The following is a 27,175-nucleotide window of genomic DNA, read 5'->3' on the forward strand; positions in this document are numbered from 1 at the left end:
AAACTGAGCCAGAGAGAGGCATTCAAGATGGAAAATGAGAGTACAATGATTAAAAGCTTGATAAAATAGCAACTTCTTATAATAGTAACATCATGTCAATCTCTGTATCAACATTGTTTTAAGGAGTGTCCCAAAATTAGAATTTCAGTTAGAGAATGAATATAAAATGTACACTAATTTTGGTACTGAAAAATAACAAAAATACACATAATCTTAGAATGGGTAATGTTGGAAGGGATCACTGAAAGTCAGGTAGTCCAACCTCCCCACTCAAGCAGGGTTCCCTGAAGCACATTACTCAGGATTGTATCCAGACAGCTTTTAAATATCTCCAGGGTGATAAAGTGTCAAAAGTCTTGGCAAGTAGACTGGGTCCTCCTTCTTGCCCTCTTGGGTGACTGGTGACATTAGTTTTCTTCCAGTCTCTTGCACTTCTCCTGATCACCATGGCCTTTCAAAGACGATTGAGTGTGGTCCAGCAAAGATGTCCACAAGTTTTCTCAGCACTCTATGCATCCAGCTGGGGCCCATGGATTTGTGCATGTCAAGTTTGACTAAATGGTTTCTACCCCAATCCTCCTAAACAGAGAGTAAATCTTCCTTTTTTAGGTCTTCTCCCTGATCTCTTGGGTTAGGTACCCATGAGGCCTGGCTTTGGCACTGAGAGCTGTCAGCAAAGAAGGTGTTCAGTATCTCAGTTCTCTGCAGCCCCTCTTGAAAAGCCCCTGTTCTATTCAGGGTCAGGCCTGCATTTTCCCTGGTATTCCTTTTGCTGTTGATGTACTTGAAGAAGCCTTTTTGCTATTATTGACATGCTAATCCAGACTAATTCCAAATGGGCCTTGGACTTCCTCATTCCTCTTCCTGTTGATGGGACAGTGTGAGAAGTGGGAAAGGCATGTGTAAACACCCTTCAGCAATACACAAAACATTACTGTGCTATCAACATAATTTTTAGATTTTCACAAATCTAAAACAGTGCCACACAAGCTACTATGAAGAGAAGTAACTCTGTCCCAGCCAAAACCTATACAGACACAAACTCAGGCTGATGGCACACTTACTGGGTTGCTTGTTTTCAGGAATATTTCTAATATATATTAGAACTTTATTTTGAGCCTGAGAAAATGTTAATTAAATTGATATATCTCTACTGAACCATGTTAGAGTACATAATCAGTGTTTCTTGAAGAAAGGATGTGGGCATGATATTAAAAAATGGTAGTTACAGGGGAAAGACATTTTGTTTACAGTGTCATATACATAGTGGGGTTTTTATTGTGTGCTTTAATCTGGTTGTTGAATAACTATATTTCTTGGGTTTAAAATAAGACTCTAAAAAAGTTTTAAATCAGCTGGGAGTCTTGTGAAACTTAATTCCTGGCTGGTTTTTATCCCTTCCTGTCAAATATTCACTCACCAAGGCAAACAGCTCTGGAGCAGGTGTGTTTCTCAGCAGAAAAGGGCACACAGATGGGGGTTTCCTGAGCCAGGGAAACCCCAGGGGAATGCTAAGGCTTGCCAGGAGGCAGCAGCTTGCAAGGACATACAAGAGGAAGAGAATTCCCCTGAAGCCTGAAATGCCCTTGGAGAACTGCTTTGCTGCTCTGCTAAAGAAGAGCCAATGAAAAGATGTGCTGTACTGGACCTTATCCTTACGAAAAAGGAGGAGCTGGTGGGGAATGTGAGGCTCAAGGGCATCCTTGGCTTCAGTGACCTTGATGTGGTGGGGTTCAAGATCCTTAGGGCAATGAATAGAGCACAGAGCTCTATTCATTGCACTTCAGAATAACAGACTTTGGACTCTATACCTGCTCAGTATAGTACCATGGGATAGAGTCCTGAAGGGAAGAGTGGTCAAAGAAACTTGGTTAATATTCAGGGATGATACATCCCAACAAAGAGGAAGTCAAGCAGAAATGCCAGAAGGCCTTGCAGAGATAAGCAATGGACAAACTCAGACACAAAAAGGAGGCCTAGGGAGGATGGAAGCAAGGACAGGTACCCTGGCAAGAATACAAATTGTCAAAGCAGTCAGAGATCAGGCTAGGAATGCTGAAGCCCTGATAGAATTTATTCAGACCAGGGACATCAAGAGCAATAAGAAAAGCTTCTATAGGTGGATCAGTGATAAAAGGAAGACATTGGAAAATCTGGGCCCTCCAGAAGGAAATGGGAGATCTGGTTACCCAGGACGTGGAGGAGGTTGGGGTACTCAGTGACTACTTTGCCTCAGTCTTCCCTGGCAAGTGATCCATCCAGACACAGTTACTGAGTTGCAGAAGATGAAGTCAGGGACTGGGAGAATGAAGAATCTCTCACTGAAGGAGAAGATCAGGTCTGAGACCATCTAAGCAAACTGAAGGTGCACAAGACCATGAGACCCAGAGAGGCAAATGCAGGTCCTAAGGAAACTGGTAGAGGAAGGGGCATTGGCATATTTGAGGAGTTGTGGCAGTTCAGCAAAGTTCCCACTGACTAAAAAAGAGGAAAAATAACCCCTATTTTTAAAAAGAAGGAAAAAAAAAAAAAGGAAGAATGGAGTGACTACATGCCAGTTAGTTTCATTTTGGACCACTCTTGAGGACTTGCAATATATTTAATAATTTTGTCCAAGAAACAACAGTCATGATAGGGAACATTTAATTTCTTCTTCTTTTTGGTAATAAATCAAGAAAAAGCATTTATAAAGAAAGTCTAAGAAAACAACAGGAATCTCAAAACTCAGTCAAATTTTAAAAATTGGAAGATACTGCTTGACTTTCCCTAATACTGATAACTTTCTTTAAGCAAGGATAACAAACATCATGGGCACAGGTAATAAACACATCTATCTTCTTTCGGTTTAATGAAAACTGAAAGTGTCCCCAGCAATTGGAAGGAAAATATCTCAGAAACGCATAAAGAAAAATGAAAAAAGCTAAATAAAAAAAACCAAAAACCAAAAAAAAAAACCACCAAACCCAAAACCACAAGAGAGGAAAGACCAAATAGTGAACATATTTAAAATCACAATAACAACCTAACCCAGCTTACAAGATGTAATTCATTCATACAACATCTTAGGTTATAAATGTGAGTATAATTACACCAAACAATTTTTTTTTAATGCAAACAGCACCCTTTATAAAAAAAATATACCTAAATTCAAGTGCTGCATATCTAAAAGAATGAATGGCTTCTGCTTGGAAAATGTTAAATAGAGTTCAGATTTGATTGTATATATAGTATAAAAAAATCTTGTTCCTGTGTATAAGTATTCAGAGGAGAGTCCCATAATTGCTGCCAGGCTTTTCCAAACCCAGGAAATAGCTGAATTGGCTCAGCATAGCCTGAAGGTTGGAAACCACTGCTCTAGGCAAAAGACATGATGTCTGCTTATCTCTTAGCTTAGCCTATGTGTGCATGTGTGCATGCAGCAGTCTGCACTGTTTTTAGCTGTAAGAAAAGAAAACCATAAAATTTCCAGATATTTATTTTTAGTCAAATACTTGAGGGTTAGTTTTTAAGTTTAAAATTATTCAAAATCATTCTTGTTTGTCAAAGAGTGAAAAATTGGGCAAGATGTGTATAAATTTACCCTAATCTGAATTCCAGTTCCCAGCAGATTAACATTTATTAATATAAAGAAATACATTATTTTTAAAACCTTCATAGTAAAATTTCCAATGTTCTTTATTTCTTGTGATCTGGTTTTAACTTTGTAAATCGACTTGTCAATACAATTATAAAATTAAGATACAGAAACTTAAGAGTGAACTCCTTGTGTGAAATCTCAGTAAAGGCTACTATTTATAGATAATAAGTAATTGTAGTCACAATATGATGGAGGAAAACTATATCTGTTTAATTTTTGCATGGACAAAGGTGTTCTTCCTGCAAATGCTTGGGAAAGTTTGCAGTAAAAGTTGTGAATTTATGCAAATATTTACAAGATAGTGAGACAACTTGTGTACCTAGTTATGTTTCCAAATTTCTGTCAAAAAGTGAAGAAAATGTGTAAAAGATGACAGAATGACATTGGAAGAGATAGAAAGTAGTTTGTAAGACTGGACCTTTTTCCCCCAAACAAACTAAGAGGTTAAAGAAATCTGTAAAAGAAAGTTGTGCAGTGGAGGGAAAGGTTGTGGTTCCTTTGTTTTATTTTCTTTTTACTTCAATTAATTTTTTTTTTCTTTTTATTTTCCACTCTATATCAGTTGAATTCAAATGAAGTTTTAGCTTAGTTTCAATTACCAGGTTAACTTGAGTGGAAAAGGTGAATCTGTCCCATTTTTGATGGAATAGAGCATACTGGCTAACCTCAGTAAGAAATAAATATATTTTCACAGTAAAGGAAAAAAAACCCAAAACTTGAGGTAATTTCATAAATAGCCACTGTTAAGAATTATTGATAACAACCCTTGATTACATACACATATATCAAACATTCTTGTAAGACATCACTGTGTAAAAATACTGGTTTTAATTTGGATATATTATTGAGGTTTGTGTGTTTGTCCTTTCTATAAGGAATGTGTTCAAGAGAGAAAAGTCTGTTATTTCACTTGCAAGGTCTCCATTCTTAAAGTGGAAGGAGATGATTCTGTCTTAAGTCTTCATAAATGTTACCATACTATGGATTTTTTTTCTTAATTAGGATTCTTATCTGATAATATGTACAATAATTATATGTGTTAAACTGCCCTTGGTAGTCCTTGCTTCTTGTAAATTAGAAGGAATGTGTTGCTTTTTTCATGTATTCTGTTCACCCTGTGGAAAAAGATAAATTGATTTTAAAAGTGGTTTATCTGATTATTTAAATAAAAGGAATAAAGTTACACATATTCTTCTCGATCATGATACACAGCATTTCTTCAAGTGAAACTATTCTGCTTTCAGAAAAAGAAATTGTAAAATACATTTTGTCTCCTTCTTTACACAAATAATAGGCCTAATGTTTGCCTATTTGCTTACTAATACTTTCTTTCCTTTTTCAGTCTATTTGTATTTTGTATATTTGAGCCACACAATGAAGTAAGCAATTCAGTAATTTCTTCCTCCTGACACATCTACATAATCTGAACTTTTGCTGATGTCCATAAGTAGTTTTGTATATGTTTTATAAAATAAAAAATGTACCATTTCATGATTTAGTGTTTTTTCCCAAACAATAATTCTGTCATACATTCTTCCTTTTGAAAACTGATATTTTATAATAAATGTTTACTTTGTATGCTTTTTATTATTCTCAATGGTGTGTGTAAATACAGATTTAGTCTAGTTTATGTTTATATTCTGCACCACAAATATTCAACATTGGCTGTTAAGGAGAATAATTAGGTGCTTGTTTTACTACAGTTTAGTTACACAGTTTATTTAATTTAAAGATGCTCCTAGAAGTTTTGTGTCTTCCCAGGGCTACACAACACCTCAGGGAAGATTTTGATTATCTAAGTTTTGAATTTCTACAAGATGTTTTTTATTCTAAGAGTTCAAGTAAACTTTTTAATGAGAAGAATCTATAATCTTTTCCTTACAGTTATTTCATAGGGTTTCACTGTATTTCACCATGTGATAAATAAGCACAATTAGGATCACAGGATAGTTGAGTTTATGGGGCTCATCAGGATGTTGAAAATTCAACTAGTTCTGCATGGCAGGGCCACAGCTGAGGTCAAACTAGGTTACTCAAATTTTAATCCTTCTGTTTTTGAAGCCATCTCTTCTACAGCCTGACCCATTCCAGATCCTTCAGTCTCTTTCCACAGTAAAAGTTCTCCTGGACTGAGAGGTCCAAAATTTTACACTGGACTCCAGATGCAGTCTCACAAGTGCTGAAGAGAAAGGGATAATCACCTCCCTTTGACTTCTTAGTCACCCACTTCATACTATAATTCAGAAAGTTCTTGGTTTTCCTGTGCTTTTTGTTGCTGCCCAGCTTGCTGCCTAGCACTGCCACCAGATCTTTCTCAGCAGAGTTTCTTCCCTGCTAGTGAAGTCCCAGCCTTGAGTACCCAATGGAAGAACTTTCTTCACAAATGTGGAAATTGTCTTTTGCACTTGTGAAATTTCATGAGCAAAGATAACAATATTTTTCCTTCTAGTTGGATTATTTTAATTGGTCTTTTAGTTTATGGTCTTTTGTGCATGTCTCTAAGAAGCCACTGGGCTAAGTTTCACAGGATTCAGACAGGGAAATTATGCCAGTGTTGCTGAGCTGTGACTGCAGAACTTAATTTAAGTAAAGGAGACCTGATGAGAGGAAATCATTATATGCATGGTAATGTGGCTTTTCTAAAGCAATTATAGAGCTCCTTGACCCAAAATAGTAACTGTGCTCTCTACAACATATACTTTTTCTGCACTTCAGCCTCATGCTGAATCATTACAGAGATTTTCTAACATGGGAGGGACATAGTGAAGGCAAGATGATGATTCCTAGTTAATTATTAAAGGAATGAAAGCACAAATGAAATTAATTTTAAATATTTTATGGGATCAGGCAACATCATGACCTTGTGGTCACACTTTCTAAAATTATTTGTTAAAAAATGGAAATTTACTATTCAGATCATAGGGATTGTCACTATTTTTAAAGCAGTTTTGATTGAGTAGGACTATTTTTCATCCTTAAATCAGACTTTCATATTTCCTATAGGTTGTGCTTTGTGGTAACACTTTCTACTAAACCTGGCTTTAGGCCAGAGAGTACAGCATATTCTGTTCTGCAGCAATATCTTCTAATGGTGTTCCTGTTTTTTGTGAATTACCTTTATTTTCCTTCCAATTTTTCTGGTTTTGGTTTCTTTCAGACAACTTTTTAAGAATTAATTTTACTTGTGTTTTTTGATACAGTATTCAATATACTCTTCATCTCTTGGTAACAAAGTTATTCTGTACATATATTTAATACATATATATATATATCTGTACATAATTAAACACACATTAAAGCTGAAAGAAAATTAAACAGAAATGTAACACACATACACCCCTCCTCTCCCCTGTAAAACTGTGTGGTACTATCTAAACATGTTATTTTTACAATTTATAATTAAATCTTTATTATTCATCCTAATATCTCTGGATATCAGTAACAGCATCCCATAGAACTACTTTTGATAATTTTATTAATGTTTGTGTTACAGTGCTTGTAGCTTGTAACTACAATAATAATAGGGGAATCTCTGATGCAATGAATTCGGGTTTAACTGAAATTTTGTAATACAGAGTCTCTATCTTAGTTAAGTAATCTAATGATTTTTCTTACCTAAGAAACCACCAATTAAAACATGTGATTATATTAAAATATGTCTGTATTTTACTGAAGTTTTATTGAAAGATTTCTTTTCTAGGACATAGTTTAACTTTATAAAAAAACCAAAAACCAGAACTTTATCACAATATATATAAAAGGTGACAAAAATGACTGAATTTGCTGTAAGATAACTGTTCTTATCACTTATCTTTGTCATAATTGCTCTAGGTACATCTCACCTGGCCACAAGGAAAGTAGTATATTTGAGCATAGGTATGTATTAATAGCTGGTTCTCTTTGGATTTATTGTGTCAATTGTAATGGCACACTGCTCCTGAATTACAAATGAAGCATCCCCTTGTACTTCCATAATTGTATATTGTTATTTATATTATGAGGGAACTGGTTGGTTGCTTTATACTATTGTTTGATGGCAATATTTCTTAGTTCATATCAGCTTTTATAATTACACTTACTGTTTTAAAATTAATTTTAATCATCTTAAACAATGCTGTCAGATATGGATCTGGTTAAATTCACTGAAGTAAATAGGAAGGTTGCATGGATTTCAAAATCCTTTTAAGCAGATTGCATCTGAAAATCAATCAAAATATACTTCCAAAAGATAAAGATTTTTAGTGAAATCTGAGAACATTACTAAAGCATCTTGAAACAGTCCAAAATTCAATTAATCTTCTGTGTTTGATGTTGGCTTCCTATACTTTAGGTAGATAACAGAAGAGTAGTACAGCTAGCTTGTATTTCTATTTGTGATTATTTTTGACAGCTACCATAGGCTATTGAAAATGTCACCTCAGACAGAGTGTTCTGCTGTATGTTGGTTTTTTCATTTATAGAAATTACTTTCAAAATGTTATATAAAATGGGTATTTAATTCTGATATTAATGTAGATCTATTATTACCTTATGCTGCTCCAGCTTTTCATGTACCTTTTTTTTGGATATGGTAATTAGAATTTTAACTAATATAAGTAAAAATTAAAAAAAAAAAAAAACATGGAAAATTACAGAATCACACAGAACCACAGAATTTTCTGGGTGAACATTCTGGAGGAAGGGACCCAGAAGGATCAATGAGTCCAGCTCTTGAGTGAATGGCCTGTACTGGGATCAAACTTGCAACCTTGGCATTATTTCCAGCATGTGCTAAACAAAATGCCTGCATACATACATATACATATGAACACACATGAGAATATGTGCATTCACACATATGAAAAAAGTCAATGGTTTGTTTTTTTACCAGAACAATTTCTTCCCTGTACATAAAACGAACAACTTTTTATCATTCATTAAATAATACATTTCAAATTAAAATAAACACAATGGTCTTCCCATACCATGGACATCAGCTCTGGTAATGACTAATTAAATAAGCCTGTAAACACATGCAGAAATTGTGCTATAATTTTTTTTTTTTTATTTTATACTAATGCTGCTTGTTCTTGATCAATCATTCATTTTTTTGCCTAAGCAAATATTTGCATACTGATTCTTTAAGTGAAAAAAATTTGCTAAAATAATGTAACCTAACATAAATATACCTTAATGTGACATAATATATAATAAATATATTCTCAAGACTTTGCAGGTTGCAAATCTATGCAAGGAAAGGTTTTCTTTGAGCTACAACTTCTCTACATCAAACAAAGGGGTTAAATCTTGATTTATAGCATCAAGAAGACTTTTAGATAAGTTTTTTAAGGAGTAAAAAGTGGGAAATGGGTAATGACACATACTGCTTTTAACTGTAAAAAAAGAAATTATTCTTACTAACAACTGTCATTATCTCTTTTTGACTATAGATTTTGGTAAAGTTCCTCAAATATGGTATTAAGATCACAGTATTGAATTTATAACTGTTCATACAGTGATATGAATTTGATCTCAGTCTGTTGCATTCACATAACTATTGCATTAAAGCATCTGAAAGTCTAAGCAGTTTTAGACAGCTTCAAGAAAACAGAAAATGCAAGGTAGTGTTAGTAGGAGTGCAGAAAACTGTTAATAGCTGATTCAACCCCAAACACTCCTGTTAAAAGATCACACTTTGTTAAACTACTTTGAATTGGCATGGGTTAGTTGATATTGAATTTGTTTTCTGTGTAACCTAGCACTGGGATGCCAGTGTCAAATTTTCACTGTTTTCAAGTCACTGCCCAGTAGATTATGCAAAACAATTTTATTTTTTGACAAGAAAGTTGATTTGATATTCTGTTCCACACTCAACCTCTGCATTAGTGCTGTTCCATCTGCTACAGAATGATTTTTGTGTATGCAAAACCATCATAGATAATCAAATACCCTTTTTAGTCACTGCCAGTTAACATTATTTTAGTCACACACTTCACATACCTATATTTCAAAAGTGTACTTCACATATTTCAACTTACTGTTCAAGTAATATATCCAAGGCTTCTAAATATTTTGATATTTGAAATATCACAGATTTGTACCACCTAACTCCTTTACCAAATGTGGAAGTTAATAAATTAGTGTAACATTTGTTCCCTATTATTATGCGTAGGAAATTTTTATTGCAACATTGACAATGGGCAGTTTTTGATGACCTACATTTTAAACTGTTTTTTTAATTCAGCATAAATTTTCTAAATTCACCTGATTACTCATGACTATTTCTCTAGACAAAATAAGTATTTTTTTTTTAATATTTATATCTCATAAAAATCTGTGCCTGCTAATATAATTTTGTTTCTTTGACTACTCACCTTTTGACTTCTGTAGGCACTCTTTTCATCAGCTATAAAAAAAGAGTAGGATAGAAAGACTGTAAATCCAGGAAATATGCTATTTTTTATGTGTTTGTGACAAGCTCTATTTGACTACAGAAAACACAATCCTGCTGAAATAAATTAGAGTTTTATTTTGATCCTAGTAAGGATAAAATAATATGCCCAGAAATATGGACCTGTAGGTATTCTTTGTTCTGTGTTACTCTTACTGCCTTATGTAATTGAGTTCTGGTTTCATGGAAATGACTTGCCACAAGAAAAGCAAAAGGCATAACCAAACACTCCTCCTCTCCTCTTCCTAGTCTAAACTCCCCTTGCTTTTGTCACTTACACTCTGTCCCACCTTGGTGACGTGGCAGCAGATGGTGCAGGAGGCTGAGGCTGCAGCACAAAGATTTCCTTCTGCCACTCCTTGCTTCTTGTTTTCCTCACCTGCTCCTTACTTCCTTCTGCTTCTCTGCCCCAATGAGGATCACCCATGGGCTGCAATCCCTCAGGGAAGTCCCTGCTCCTGCATGCAGGGATGGCACGAGGTGGCTCCATCCTCCCTCCTGCAGAATGCCCTGCAGCCCTTGCTATTGAAACCCTTTTTATTTTATGATGAATACAACAGTGTCGGCTATTTTCAAATGCTTAATATCTGATGCAACCAAATCACATCATTCTTTTGGGAGAAAAAGAAAAGGAAACCACAAGCTAGTTCTTTATTTTATTATGGAACACTGATGCTTTGTAAACATAATTAATCAAACTTCTCATGCAAAACCCATTTGTTAGGTTGAGCTGAAAACTCTTTGCATCATCTGTTTTTTGACATAAAATATTGTAGACAGTTTCTTAACATATATTTTTCCTACACTATAGACTACTGAAATGCCAGGAAAATATTTTTATATCCATCACCCTTAAACAACATGAGAAAAAAATGCATAGAATGTTTGCATGTGTGAACATACACCTCTTCTTTCAATCATCTTCTTAATATTAGAAAAGATAAAATTATTTCTATGTTCTTTGAGGTCTGTAAATATTTGAAAGGGGGCCATGCAGAAGCAGGTATGCATCATGCTTAAGTTGTAGGACTCTTAAAACCACACAAGGAATGTGGTTAGGCTAATTGAGACTGCTGACAGGCATGGAGCAGTGGATTAAATCGAGCAGCTAAAGCTGCTGCTGCCCTTAGCACTCCTCCATGCCCTCCTGACCAGTGTTGCTTCCCAGAGGGATGGATCCCTGATTTGCTTGTTAATAAGTGGAACCACCACAGCCTTCATCCTTTATCTTATGTTAAAATTACTGTTTTGTAAGTTTTAACTTCTGTATGAGAGACTCAAAACTGAGGTGATGCTGGACCTCATTTGCAAGCGCATCGAATGCACTCACCTCAGGACAGCTCTGCTAGTCATTGAGATGGGGACATGGGGTGAGGTGGTAGGAGCTGCAGATCACCTGGTTTTTATGTCTGTTAAGAGCCCTGAGATGAAGAATATTTTCTTTGATATCTCTAGTTCCCTCCATCTTTCTTCCATGTTCTTAATTTTTCTATTTACCACTCAGTACTGCTCTTATTCTATCTAGATCTTTGTGACTGGACTATTTTTTTGCTGTTGTTTGTGAGGCATTTAGCACTTTCTTGTTGGTCAAAACAAAAAAATTGAAATATAAATCAATTAGAAATTAATAAGGTTTCTGTGGTGACACACCTGAATTTAATTCATTATGTTAACAGCAATAAGTTATCAAAATAAGACTGAAATATGATTGAGTATATTGTTATGAACAAACAGGGGATTTAATTTGGGAGAAAAATTTAATTTCATATAATAGCTGGTACAAGTTGTAATCACAGTCACCCTCAAATGTACTTTGTACTTCCAAGGACATTATGCTATTTTATCAGTTCACCATACACAGACACTGAGCTTAGATTCCTGGGCCGTGTATAATATTAGTAACATTTCCAGCACAGAACTTTGCTTTGTTAAAGCATGAACAGACAGAATAGAATCACCCTGGTTCTCAAAAGAAAGTACAGACTGCATTTATAAAATGCCATGTAATTCCTACTCAGAGCCACTCATGAACAGTAAGGGCAATTTAATTATCTAAATAGTAATTAGGAAATTAAATGGAGTTGAAAGCTAACAATCCTTTGAGACCTGAGGCTGGCAAATATGGAGAAAAAGTCAAAGGCTTCTGCCTGATCATATCTTAAGGGGTCTGTGGTAACATAAAACTTCAGAAGAAAGGTTTTTTTTCTCCATTAAGATAATTAAGGGTGAATTTTTTACATCTATGGGGATGAAAAAAGCTTGTATGTTTCATATAAGTATAGGAAAACTTTGAGACTGAAGCTAATAAAATGGACTTCAGATTTTATAATCATAAGCAAATGCCAAAATGGGGTTCAAAAATACCTTTAACTCCAACTCCATAAAAAAACATTATCCCATGTACTGTATGTTGAATCATCTAAACTTGAATAATGTTTATTTGCATAAAAGGAAGTAAGGAAGAATCCTATTTAGGAAGAGTCTTAAATAGGGCAGAAGACTGTAAGGCAGCCAGACTCACAAAAAATGTAACTGTGAAAATGTTCTGAAGATAATGGCACATAGGAAGCCTTTAATTAATATGGAATACATTGTCTACAATATATAGAAACAGAAATATGATTTTGAAATTTCATTACCCATAAATAATTTTAATAAAGAAGGCTATTGTTTGTGACAGTCAAAGTTCAGCAACTATTAAAGAAGATTATTGAACTACTTATTGCATAGTGCTTACTCACTAACCAGTAATTTAAATACAACAGTTATTTTATAATACAAACCTGTATTAATAATTAAAACTTTTCTAATATGGCTGCTACTGAAGTGTTGCAATTAATTTTAATATTTGAATATGAGCTTCAACACAATTTTACCACTGAAAAAAAAAATCACCTATGTTCTGTGTGATGCCTTTTGGGAAAGGTGATTTTTTGCATTGCCAAAATTTTCAGTGTTGAGACAAAGGTCATCACAGTATGCAACTTACAGCTAATGTATTATGATTAATTAATAAATGAAATGAAAATGAGCCACTTGGTGCATCTTATACATCTAGGACTATTTAAAGGTCTCAGTCACCTTCAGGACAAGCCAGTGTTCTTGAATGCTGAGTGGGGGTCACTGAAGCTAGTACCTGGAAATGTTAAGTTTTTGCACTGTGCATTTTGGAGTTTTCACTGGGTGAAGGTACTGGAAATCATATTTAAGAAAGAGCAAAATTCTACATAGGCAGTTAGCAGTGACAAAAACAACAACAAAACAACAATGATAAAAACACAACAAAACAAAACAAAACAACCCCACCCAGAAAAAAAAAAAACAAACAAAAACAAGCCAAAAAAACCATAAATGCAACCCAAAAAAAAAACTAATAACAAAGGCAAAATGTGAGAAAGTCCTTCTAGGCACCCACATCACAGTATAAGGAAGGGGAGATGGTCATTCAGGTGCTGGAGCAGAGATTGCCCTACAACCTGTGGGCACAAGTGTTCCAGAGCAGAGGGAAGACCATGGACCACCCATACTGGAACAGGCCAGGAGTGTAGGAAGGAAGAAGTGGCAAAAAGAAACTTTTATGGACAGGCCATGAACCCCAGTTCTCCTTCCCTACTTTGCAGCTCAGTTTTGGGGAGAAAGGAGAGGCATTGGGAATGAAGGAATGATGTTAATTGGTAAGTTATCTCCTTGTTTGGGTCTAGATCTTCCTAGGCTGTCTTTAGCAAGAAATAATAGAACATATACTATATGGAATATATAGAATATATAATATATGGAATATATGGAATAGAATATATAATATATGGACATTTTATATATAGTATTTCCACTTCATTTGAGCTACTTAAATGGTCACTGAGGTAAATAGAAAAACATTTGCATTAGAATAAACAACAGTTTTATATATGAAAATGGAATATATTATTCCTTTCTTTTAATTTCTGTCTATACAAAAAGGATTTACAGTTAAAATTTTCAACTGTCTCTCATGTCCCTGTTTTACAAACCTACCATTCTGCTTATTAATTCCAACAGAGGAACTAGTTATGTGCAAAGTAGATGTAACTGGTGAGAGTTTTTACATTATTCATAGAGAGACTCAAGCACCCTAATATCCTAAATTTGCCCTATTGATTAAATAATACATTGAACTTTGGCCCAGTATAGTTTTGTGTAGTTAAGCCTTCAGATCACAACCTCCAATAAATTTTACATAATATAATTTATCATAAAATATGTACAGACCTATGTAAAAATCCATATTTGCAGAGTGATGTAAGTAGTTCTTACTCAAAGAATTATTTAGTTTGGGTTATGCAAGGGTTTGCATTTGGAGAAGTGCACAAGGAAGAGTTTCATTCAGTATCTAAATGGTGAAATAAGGAGTAGGATTATTAAGATTGCAGATGACAACAGTCTAGGGAGGAGAACAAACAGTACCAGATGTCAAAGCCTCTCTCAATGATATTTAAGCAGTCCTGGCCTGGAGAGGTCCCAGTTGACTGGAAGGTGGTGAATGCTGTCCCAATTTTCAAGAAGGGTGAAAAAGACAACCCCAGAAAATACAGGCCTGCCTGTCTCATTTCAGTGCCTGGTAGAGTTATGGAGAACAGTTTTAGGGGGAGTTTTGAAAAACACCTGAAAGGTAACACAGTCATTGGCCACAGCCAGCATGGCTTTGTGAGCCTTACTAAAATCCAGAAACACTAAAATCCACTGCCTTCCCTTCATCCACTAGGCAGGTGGTGCTATCAAAGAAGGGTATCAACTTAGTTAAACAGGACTTGTCCTTTGTGAAAACATGTTGACTGGCCCTTAAATATCTTCTAATATCTTTCCTTAAATATCTTTCAATAATACTCAGTACAATATTTATAATTTTTCCAGGAACTGAGATCAGACTATCAGGTTTGTAGTTCTCTGTGCCCTTTTTAAAAATAGAAATAACATTGACTAGCTTCCAGTCAGCAGGAACCTGCACAGACTCTCAAAGCCTTTGGCAAGTGAGCAATAAGGGTCCTGCTCTAACATTCTCCAGCTCCCTCAGTACTCTGGGGTGAATCCCATCTGCCTTTGTGGACTTGTGGTCATTCACTTGATACAACTGGTTCCTTACAATTTCAGGGTCACTGTTCTCACACTTGTGATCCACATACTCAGGTGACTGAGAAGCCCAAGGTCTATCAGTATTACTAAAGAACGAGGCAAAATAATTTATTGAATGTCTCATTTTCTTCTTTATCCCTATCAATCAGATGACAATTTTCAACATCTTTAGATCTCCTCTTGCTATCAGGAACTACTTTAAGAAACCCTTGTTATCTGAAATAATACTGGCCAGTGTTCCAAACTGGTTTACTCACAGAGAATTAACTCCCTGAGAATAAAACAGAAACAACTTTGAAGGTTCGAAATATTCCCCCCCAAAAAAATGAGATAAAAACCAAATGAGATTAAATGTGGGGACAAGGCAAAGGTCAGGGATTTTCCCTTTGCTTTGCTTTCCTTTCCCAACTTTGCACCAGTTTCTCTTTCCTTTTTATGGGCCTCGAGCCGGGCTACTCGCAGTGCACCCTGCACAGAGTTTTCAGGTGTTCAAGAGTGATTATGATAAGCAGACATAATGAAGTACCTTTTGAAGCCATTCTCTTATTATCAGGTTCTTAGAGCCAAGTTGCAACTAAATTTTGGCCTTTCATGTCTTCTCCCTGCATATAAGAACCATGATGCTGCAAGCTTCCTGCAAAGCCTGATCTCCCTTCTAGAAATCATACAATTTCTTTTTCTTCTTGAACTCCACAGGAAGTTCTTTGTTTAGCTCTGCTAGTCTTCTATTCTGCTTGCTGGATTTATGACACAGTAACGTTGCCTTCACTCTAATTTCTGAGAATAGACCTAAATGCTATCAAACAATCAAACCTACCCTGTGCATACAGTGCCACACCATTGTTGAGGTGTTGGAAATGAGTCAACAAAAGGCTCCTGTTAGTTTGTTGTTCACCTAAAGACCAGTAAAATTATTTTTCTGTTCTATTAGTCACAAATCAATAGGTAGCTTATTTCAAGTTCAAGACAGATGCAATATTTAAAGATCAGTAAAAAAAATCCCATGAGTGTCATTTAAAAGAGTTGGAGGAAAGGAAACCAGGGGGTTGATGTGGTGAGGTATTTCCTAGGTTACTGCTTCCCTCAGTGTAAGTTATAGCCATTATAATCAAAGAGTCTGGAGACAGAAGTAGCAATTAAAACTTTTTTTACCTCTTTTTTTCCCCTTCTGGTTTTCAGTGAACAAATCTGTGAAAAATATTAAACCTTCTTTTGGTTTGGTCACAGAAGGTAATGTATGTACTATTCTGCAAGCAGAATAGAACATCACAAAATAATAGGGCCACACAATTAAACCATTAAATTGCAAATTCCTGAGAGACAAGGAGGGAATGTCGTGCCAGATTTTGTCTCAATGTATTATAGTCATCTAAAAGTCCAAGTTAAAAATTATTAACTGATTCACCCTCCAGGCACAGCAGATGGAAACATTTCGATCCTGATTTGTTGCATAGAAGACAGCTGATGACTTTGTTAATTTTTCTCAACTCATTTCATTTTTTCATTACATACTGCCATGGTCAGCTTTTGAAGTTTCATTTGTTCTATTTCAAAAACTTTTTTGATTGGTGAAAATAATCTATTTTCTTTAACAGTGTGCTAATTGAGGTTGATGCACATAACTGTGATTCCTCTCACACTTACAAACACTATAGCTTAACTATATGTATATTTTCTCAGAAATGCAGAAATATTTATCATTATGTCTGATACGCTAGACTTTGTTTTAAAAAGTGATAGAACATTTAAGCTCAGATTCCAAACAGACACATCACTTACCTAATTACCTTCTGTCTATATTGGCCAAGTGTGCATGAAGGCTCAAATTTGAAATGTAACTTTACTGAAGATTAGTTTCAGGTTTTTTATGCCTGTTTTATTTTTTTTTTCATCTGGGAAAAAAAAAAAAAAAAAAAAAAAAAGAAAGGATAAAATCTCATCCAATTAATCAAACCCAAAAGCCTAAACCCAGTTTCTTTGCCTCAGTTAATACTAACAAGCTATCCATATAGCACTAATGCATTTTTCTCAAATGAAAGTTATTAAAATCTAGCTTTTATCTAACTTCCAGTCAAAATCTCTTCACTATCCTACAGGCAGGTGCCCAGGTTAGCTTAGTCCTGTCAAAAGCTCAGCATCCTCTGAAAAATCAGGGTAACTATGCTTTCCTCCCTGTTATCCATTTTAGAATATTGCTAGCATCTTCTTCTTTGGAAAAGTATATGAATTTTGATAACATTTAGCTCTGTTTTCAGGTTATAAATGTACTGGCGTGTCTGTCATCATTCAGTGAGCAGTGACTGCTGGCAACAATAAATGGAGGAGAGACAGTACAATATAATTGTGATACAAAAGACTGAGGAGGAATTGATGGCACCTAAAGCTTCAAATTAAATGGCTCAAAATGAGGTATTAACACAAAATGCTGCCTCTGCTAATTTCTCAGAACAAGCTGCAATTGCAGCTGTTTCTAACTGACAGGTGGAAATGATATCACATCTCTGTGGGAAGACTGCCTGTTGTACAGGCATGATGGTCTGTATCAGGAAAAATGGCCCTGGGTCTCCCAGGTCCAAAACTTGGTTCTAAGTGTTCAAATTGTTAGTCTGAATGTCAAAGATCTGGTGAAGACAGGACAAATGGGTGTGGAGAAGGGGTGGGGTAAAGTAGAATCTATTCAGTGCTGTTTAGAACATTTGGGGTTTTTTCAATATGAAAAAGGATATAATTCCAGAGTTGCCTGAGGATAAGCCACAGAAATATTTTTCTGGGAGGCTCAAGGAAAGAGAAAATTAAGATTTTCAGTGAAAGTCAAAATAATTTTCTCAGCATATATTGTGTATATAGAGTGAAGAATTTGCTGTGTAATTAAACTCTTAAAAACTCAAATAAAAATACAGAAGTTTATCAGTTTCAGCAATACTAATACTCATAGCCTAAATTAATATAGAAAAGCCACATAAGTAAAATTGTTATACATTACATTACCACTACCAGCCCTTTTCCTGTGGTGTTTATGCTCACCTCCCCAGTGTTTCTTTCCATCCTCATCAAGTTGATTCGAAATAGAGGGTTTTATGACAAGTTAAAATGTGTTCCTTCTTGTCACTGGCTTCCCAGTTACTCAGGCTTTTTATTTTTGATCTCAACAGTGGGTTTGTGTGGTGCTCAAAGTTAAACCTTCTGGTAATGACCAGTGATGGATGGCAGTGATTTTTTTTTATAGTTGAGATCTTTGTCTGGTATCTGCACACTTCCACAGCAGATTTTGTTATAAGATCACACCTACACTCTTCTACAACACATTTTATTCTGAGATCACAGACAGTTCAATCCAGCCAGAACAATTACATTTTTTTTTTCTACAAGGTAAAACTAAAATATATTTTGCAGCTAGCTGAGAGTTAAAGTTAATTAAAATCAACTGAGGACAAGACAAGCTAAAAGAAGTCCTGAACCTTTGCTGTCAGGTCGACATAAAGCCTATGAGCTTGATGGGGCTGCACAGGCAATTGTAATCACTTATGCTGGAAGAAACATGGTATACACAAAAATATGGGGCAAAATTATGTTTTCCAGTCTTCAAGCACGAGATCTGTAGAACTTGCCTGTGTTTCTTGAGTAGGACAAATGTGTGTCCAATGCAAAATATTTTGATCACAGATTTAGGTTAGTAGGATCAAAATAATTCATGAAATTAATTTCAGAATGTCACATGAATCCAATTTGCTGCTCAAAATGGGGTCAGATATGAGGTCAGACAAGGCCAGTCAGAATTTTATCCAGTTTATGATACAATATATAGAACAGGATATGTAAAATCATACAGCCATTAGGATAGAAGGTGTCTAAAATATTTACAATGAATTACTCTTTGAAAGTGTCTGTCTTTTATGACTATAGGAGAACATTAGGTATTTGTTGGTGCAGATGCTTTTTCTTGTCTTCTCATTTAGCACTTTTATTTATGTATTCTGAAAACAATTTGTTAAATCAATGTTTCCCCAAACCAATTTTTCTCATTCTCACCTATACCACAAAAGTACAGATCCTCTTGGCATGCTCCCACATCTCCATATGCATCAAGCTCATAATTCAATTGCTGCACATTTATGCACATGCTTACATTTATTGCACACATGCTTATTCATTCATTCTAATTTTTGATCAGAATACAACCATCCCCTCCATCCCTGGGCATCACCACACCATTTAATCTCAAAATTTGCATTTATTTATGTAGCACCCTTATGTAGGCTTTTTTTTTTGCATTATAACTGAAGCACAATTTAAAAGATACTGTTCATGTGTAACATGGAAAAAACCCAAATGTATGTTGAATTTCTCTCAAGTGAACCTTTCCAGAAAATCTTGAAGAAATGACACCAAGCCTTTTTGGTGGGCATCACATTTTCTTCCATTGGGAGGATTATATATCTGAGGTTCTTAAACGATAAAGAGATTGCAGAACCGAAGCTCTGTTTTTTGGGTTTTTTTGTAGCTATTATCTTGCATAATAAGTTTGTCCAATTACCACTTAAATCCAAAAACAGAAAAGAATTTTTATTTTTAAAATGGAAGTTGAAATGATAACAGCAATAATAAGAGTATTATCCCACAGCAGTTTACTTGTGCGCACTAAATATCAACTGTGAGAAGCAAAACCCAGATTTTTTAAATAATTTTCTAGAGTAGTAGACAACTCATCTTGATAGACTAAAAAGCACTCAGCAGGATCTACAGCAAACTTACTGAAAAACATTATAGAAAATTGAAGACATAGTTTTACTGCTGTTCCAGAAGAGACAAAATAACATTTAATGATTTCTCATGATCTGTGAAATATAACTTGACTATTGATTATTCTGGGACAAGCAGATTTCTTCACAGAGTAGATCATGGTTCAGTGGTGCATCAGATAAACAGAATAGATTTAAACAATAATGCTTTGCTTATCTCTACAGTATTTTCTGCTTAATCAAAGTGATTTTATAATTTTTAGTTTTCCTGAATAAGTTTTTGAGAAAATGAAGAACACATACAGTACCTACACACAGATCATTCCCCAGATGTATCTCATGGCCTGCATAATTTAGATGTGCATGATGGTTTGACCCTGAGCAGTAGCTGAACTTTCACTCACTCACTCCTCACTCACTCACTCACTCACTCACTCACTCACTCACTCACTCACTCACCCCAAACTGGGAAGGGAAAGAAAAATATAAAGAATAGAACGGACTCATGCATCAAGGTAATGCCAGTTTAATTACACACATTAAAAAAAAAAAAAAAAAAAAAAAAAAAAAAAAAAAAAAAAAAAAGCAAACCCAAAAAAACCCCAAACAAATAAAAAAACCCTGCAAGCACTGGTAATACACAGAATTAATTCACTACTTTCCATAAGGCAGATCCTACCCATTTCAGGGCTTTTAGCAGATGTTGTTTGGGAAGACAAACACCATCACAAACACATGAGTTCCTTCCCCCTCTCTCCCTTCATTCCACCAGCTTTTACTGCTTAACATGAAGTGACACAGCATCGACTATCCTTTGGTCAGCTCAGGTCTGCTGTGCTGGCTGTGCCCAACTCAGCCCTTGCTGACATCCAGGCAATTCACTTTGTGGGGGTGGAGTGGCTGGGGAGAGAGACAGAGGAACTTTTGATGATGTGCAAGTACTGTTAAGCAGTAGCCAAAACTATGGTGTGCTTTTAGACTTGAAGTGGGGATATTACCTGAATTTATCACTAAAAAATCAGTGCAAGGTAATGATAAGCAAAATAAACCTTAAAAACACCTTCTCCCCACCTCTGTCCCTCCTTCCTGAGCAATACATCCTCCCCCAGTGGCTCAGGAAGACAGGGAATGTGGGTTACAGTCAATTCATCATGTTGTTACTCCCTCTGCTCAGGGAGAGTCCATCTGCTGCATCATGGTATCTCTCCCACAGGAGACAGCTCTCCATCATCTTCCCCACTATGTGTCCATCCCACAGGCAACAGCTCTCCATGAACTGCTGGAGCATGGGTCACTCTTCCACAGGGTGCAGTCCTTCAAGCACAGCCTGCTCCAGAGTGGGTCCCCCATGGACTCACAAGTGCTACCAGGAATCATGCTCCAGCATGGGCTCCTCTCTCCAAGGGTCTGCAGATCCCTGTCAGGACCCTGCTCCAGGGCAAGTCTCCCATGGAGTTACACTCTCCTCTCAAGCATCCATTTCCTCCAGCCTGGGTCTCCTCCCTGGGCTGCAGGTGGATCTCAGCATCCCTGTGTTCCTCCCTGGGCTGCAGGTGGATCTCAGCATCCCTGTGTTCCTCCCAGGGCTGCAGGTGGATCTCAGCATCCCTGTGTTCCTCCCTGGGCTGCAGGGGCACAGCTGCTTCACCATGAGCTGCACCAGGGGCTGCAGGGGAATCTCAGCTCTGGTGCCTGGAGCAGCTCCTGTCCCTCCTGCTCACAGACCTGGGTGTCTGCAGTTGTTCCTCTCATGTATTCTCACCCCACTCTTCTCTGGCTGCAATTATATTTGTGCAATAATTTTATTCTCCTCTTAAATATGTGATCACAGAACTTTCTAATTTCTAATTTGCCTTGGCCAGCAGTATACTTGTTTTGCCTCTGACTGGCATTGGCTCTGCTGGACATGGATGAAACTTTTGGCAGCTTCTCACAGAAGACACCTCTGTTGCCCTCCTACTACCAAAACCTGGCCACACAACCAATGCACATGGCACCATGCATATTTCTATAAGGAGAGTTGGCATCATAACTTCATCCCAGCCAGAACCTGAAGAATATGTTAACAGAGAACAGTCGATAAGAGAATGGAATGCTAAACCTTTAGGCATTTTTCTTTCACATCTGTATTCAGAACACTTGTTTTCTACTCAAATTAATCGATCTAAGTCTATGTTAAAAACACCAGAAATTCCTTCTCATCTTCTAGACACATGAAAACCTTCATCAAGTAATGAGAACATCTATAACTTTATTCAGCAAGAATTTCTTAAGACTGTGCTCTTTTCACCCTTAAGCACATATCAATATTGAGGTCTGAAGAAAAAATGTTGTATAATACAGTCACAAGATAGTTCACAAAAGCAACCCTGATTTTTGTTTTGTTTCCGGTGTATTATTGACTTGAGCATTACTAAGACACAAGATCACTACACTGGTCTTTCTGCCACTTGCAATCCTGCATACCCTACTTAAATAGCAACAGGGGATAGAAATTGCATATGAACTATTTTAAAAATAATGTAGTATGTTATTTGACATTAATAGAGATTTCTATGTATATAGTGACAGCTCTCTATATCTGAAATACCTGATGCACTTGTAGAAAACACTTTCAAGATGTAAACTGAATTTGGTCCATAGTGATCATTGCACTTCATCTCTCATCAATGCATATAACAAGTATATTTATGCATTTTATTTTTTTATGTCTTCCATGGAATCAAAACTACATAACTTCTTTTGTAATTATATATATATCCATTCAGATAATCCTCATGTTAAAAGCTGCAAAATATAAAAGTTGTATGCTGGACTATGTACTTTCTCAAGAGCAGTGGCCTGCTTTCTATTAATTTCAAAATACAACTGCATGGAAATAATTTTAGCCTTCAACTATAAACAATTGTCTGGGGACATAACTTCTATGTCAATTGCAACGACAAGCTTGATCCTTCATTGGATCTGGATCTTCTGTGGCATATCTAAGATGGTCAGCATCTTCTAGAACTGAAATCTTGTCATCAATTGGTGTCTTGACTCAGTAATAATGACAGGATGAGATCATTAAGATTTTGTGGCTAAAATTACTTGAAACCAAAGTATACAAACAAAATAAATATTTTGTTTAACTTCTGGTAAAGCTTCAAAAAAAAGTTCAGATTTAGTTTTGATTCAAAACACTAATACCACTTTGGATGTGGACTAGGGCATTAGATCCCAGAAAAAAAAAAAAAAAAAAAAAAAAAAAGTTTAATTCAAGATGCATTTTAAAAAATTAATGGTTTAAACTATTTAATAGTTCAATTTTAGTTTGCCTTCCTGCCAGAAGGATTTGTTAATAATCTTTAACATTTAAAAGTTTTTCACCAAGCTGTATATGAAGTATAAGGACATGCAGTATCTCTGGAGCTCCTTCTCTGAAGATATTAAATCCTGGACATAATACTCAGTTATATGCTCTTGGGAACCCTGCTTGATCAAGAAGAGTGGGCTGAGTGATCCTCCAGCTGTCCCTTCCAGTCTTACCTATTTTGTGATTCTGTGTTTCTGTGATTGTCTCTGTCTTGTATTCTAAGGCCCAGAACTAGATGAAGAAACTCAATTACTGTGATCACAGAAATGATTTAGCAGAGGGGAATAGTCACTCCACCCATTTTCCTGGCTGTGATCCTATTAATGCTTTTAGCAGCACACACTGCTAGTTCATGCCCAACTTTTCACAAACCAAAGGAAATAAGGAGAAAAAATATATGAATAAAACTTAGATTTTTCCTCATTTTTTATTTAAAATTAAACAAACAAGCAACACACAAAACATAGACATACAAAAGTCAAACAAACCAAAGCAACTTATCCAAACATAGTTCAAGTTTTATGATATTTTGGGTAAAGCCAAAGTTTCAAAATCCTCAACAATTTCCTAGAGCCATCTGTCTTAGCTGTTGAAGACACAGTAAGCTGGCAGTTCTCAACACAAATTCTTGTTGAGATGATTGTTGTGCTTGATTGACTGTTTTGATTCACCAGTTTAAGAGAGACATTGAACAACTGGAGAGGGTCCAACAAAGGGCTGCCAATATGATTAGATGGTTGAATGATTTGGCACACGAAGAAAGGTTGAAGAAGTTGGGTTTATTCAGCCTAGAGTAGAGAGGGCTCAGAGAGGAGCTCCTAATCACAGTCTCTGAGTAGCTAAAGGGAGTTACAGAGAACTTACAGAGGTTGTCTTCTCATCAGGCTGCAAGGTGACAGGACAAGAGGTGACAGGCACAAGTTGCTTCAGGGAACTTCTGCCTAAAGAAAAGACAGAAATCCCTCATTATGAGAAGATTCAAACATTAGATAAGGTTGCTCACAGACAAAGCAGAATTTCTGTCATTGGAGAAGTTCAAGATTCAGCTTGACAGGGACCTAGATTGATGCCTTAAGTTTTATCTTTCATATATTCCAGATTCTGTACTGCATTGGTATATAAATCTGAACTTCATATAAAGTGTTAGCAAGTTCTTCTCACAGTTTAGATAAACGATCCTTTTCCAGCCTGAGAACCAAGGACACCATTGGAGCTTCAGTCCCAAAAAATATAAACAACGGGAATTGACGAGAGCAAACTGGGAGGGTGGGGCTTCATAAACTGAAGCTATAATTGGAAAATTAACCCCAATATATAAATGGACCAAAACTTATAAAAGTGTGAGAATGTGCCATCTGTTGTCCAGCTTGGGTGTAGCCATGGCCAGGCTCTTGTACTGCCCAAGGTGTATCCTTTGAAGGCCTTTTCAATAAATACTTACTTCATTTATCACGATGATTACCAAGTTAGATAACACCAGAAGATCCAATTGGGCTGATCCTGCCCAATAAAAGCTCTTATGTGTTGTCATTACCCACAGTATGGAAGCAAAAGAATCTACTACTTCTACAGTTTTTACAGATGCTGAAACTGTTGTTCTCAAGAGTTTTAACATAAATATCAATTAATTTGATCACCTATTTTCAAAGGAGACACTTGAAATGTGTTATAGCAAAACCCAAAAATTTTGCAGTCTCTATTCTCCTGTTTGGCAAGAGATGTTTGGTTCCAGATGTTTTTGTGAAGGAAGGTTGATTCCAACTAATGGAAAAAGTTGTACCTTCTTGATCAAGAAATGTTGATCATAAGGTCCTTTGCTGGCTTGTGTCCTTCTGCAGAAGGTTCCTCTAAAGAGAACCATCTGAAAAGAGACTACTTTCCAAAATGTGAAAGCTGCAAGTGGTGTATTTTTGTGTTGCTTAATTTTATGTTGTTGATAGCTTTCCTTGTTTTTCAATCTCCTGGGAATAGTTAATTATTGTAAATATTGACAGACCAATGGAGGAAATTAAAACTGCTCTTAGAAGTTAAATCATCCAGGCAGGAAAAGCAGCAAGATGAAGTTCATTAGACATAAGTTTAGCTATATAATAATCATGCTTTCACCCTAAAACTTTCATTCAGTTTTCTCTATAGTCAGTGCAAACTCTGGAAGACTATTTCATCCCATGTATTGAGACATTTATCTTAGCTGCATATTAAAATTATAGGTTTACATCTTTCTACAGTAGAGGAAATCAGACTGAACAATAACTTTTAAAAGGCTACAATTAGATACAAAGCAGCACTTTGTACAAGACCTATGAAAAACTCTTCTTTACAATAAAAAAACTTGAGAATTTGGTTTTGAAGATTTGTATACAGGTACATTTTTCCTTGCAGCTGCATTTTCCATTACATTCCTCTCCTTTCCATTTTTTGCATTTTGTCTTGCTTGAAAAAAAAAATTTAAAAAAAAATCATCTAATAACTTTTTCCTAATCTGGTGAAAACCTTGATTCCATTAGCCCTCGATTTTAAAAATTGAACTCAGAATCATATTTTGATGTTATATTATATTTATAACTAAGCATCCAGTTCAATTTTTGTAGGAGCCAAATACCTAGGTGTTTCTAAAAAAGTTAATTCGTCCTCTCTGTATCCTTAAATGCTTACTTGTAGTAAACAATCTTCTAGAGCTAGCAGCATATTTTGAAATTAGTGCATATATTTATAAAGCAACTGCTTTCTCTTTATCTGTCCAACCTGCATACCCAAAATAATGTCATTTATGCTTCTACTTTACAGTCCAGTTGTAGGGGAGAAAAATTATAAAAAGAGAGCAAGAGAGGGAAATGTAGCACTACAGAAGCTTTAAAGTTTCATGATTGCATTGACTTCAATGAAGTCATGTTGATTTGTACCAACAGAGGGTCTGTCCCTTATGTTTAATAAGTTTTAAAAAAATTAATGCTGTTTACTGTGCTGGTTAAGCAAAGGACATGCTTGATATTGTTTACATTTTCATCTTACATTTTTTACAGGAAAGTTTGATTCTTAAGTAGTACAGAAGTAACCTTGAAACATAATATAATGCTTTAGGTTAGAAACCTAGGGACATTTTTTCTTCTCTGTTGTATTCTGGGGGGAAAAATTAAAAAGAAAAAAAGGACCAATGCTATGTGTATATAAGAAAGATTTTTAAAATGCATTTGTTTATGAATGGAAGGGAGTTTGACCCCAAAAGGGTGGAATGAATAATTCCTGTGGATTGCACCTAGCCAGTAGCCACAGAATCACAGAATCAGAGAATCATTCACAGAATGATTAGGATTGGAAGTGACCACAGTGGGTCCAGCCTCCTTGCTGAAGCAGGATCCTCCTAGAACAGAGAATTGCATCCAGACAGTTGTTAAATATCTCCAGAGAAGGAGACTCCACGTCTCTCTGGACCACCCATGTCAGTGCTCAGTGAGCTCCATGTCTCTCTTGTGCTGAGGAGCCCAGAACTGGGCAGGGCACTCCAGATGTGCCTCACTAGGGCTGAGCAGAGGGTCAGGATTCCTCAGCCTGCTGGCAATGCTCTCCCTAATGCATCCCCAGATACTGCTGCTCCTCTTGGCCACAAGGGCCCTGATGGGTCATGGGCAGTTTGCTGTCCAGCAGGAATACTAAATCCTTTTTGGTAGAGTTGCTCCCAGCAGGTTGGCCTCCTTCCATGGAAGTTACTCTTCTCCAGGTGCAGGACCTGCATTTGCCTTTGCTAAATGGCAAACTGTTCTCTGCCCATCTCTAAATCTGTCAAGGTCCTTCTGAAGAGCTGCACAAGCCATTGTGATCTTTTCCATCATTGGGGTTCTGTAGCAAGGCTGGAGAATACACCTTACTAACTTAGATAACAGCAGCAGAAAACAGAATTATGCACCATC

This window comes from Oenanthe melanoleuca, chromosome 4 (assembly GCF_029582105.1).
Source record: "Oenanthe melanoleuca isolate GR-GAL-2019-014 chromosome 4, OMel1.0, whole genome shotgun sequence".
NCBI classification, from domain to species: Eukaryota; Metazoa; Chordata; class Aves; order Passeriformes; family Muscicapidae; genus Oenanthe; species Oenanthe melanoleuca.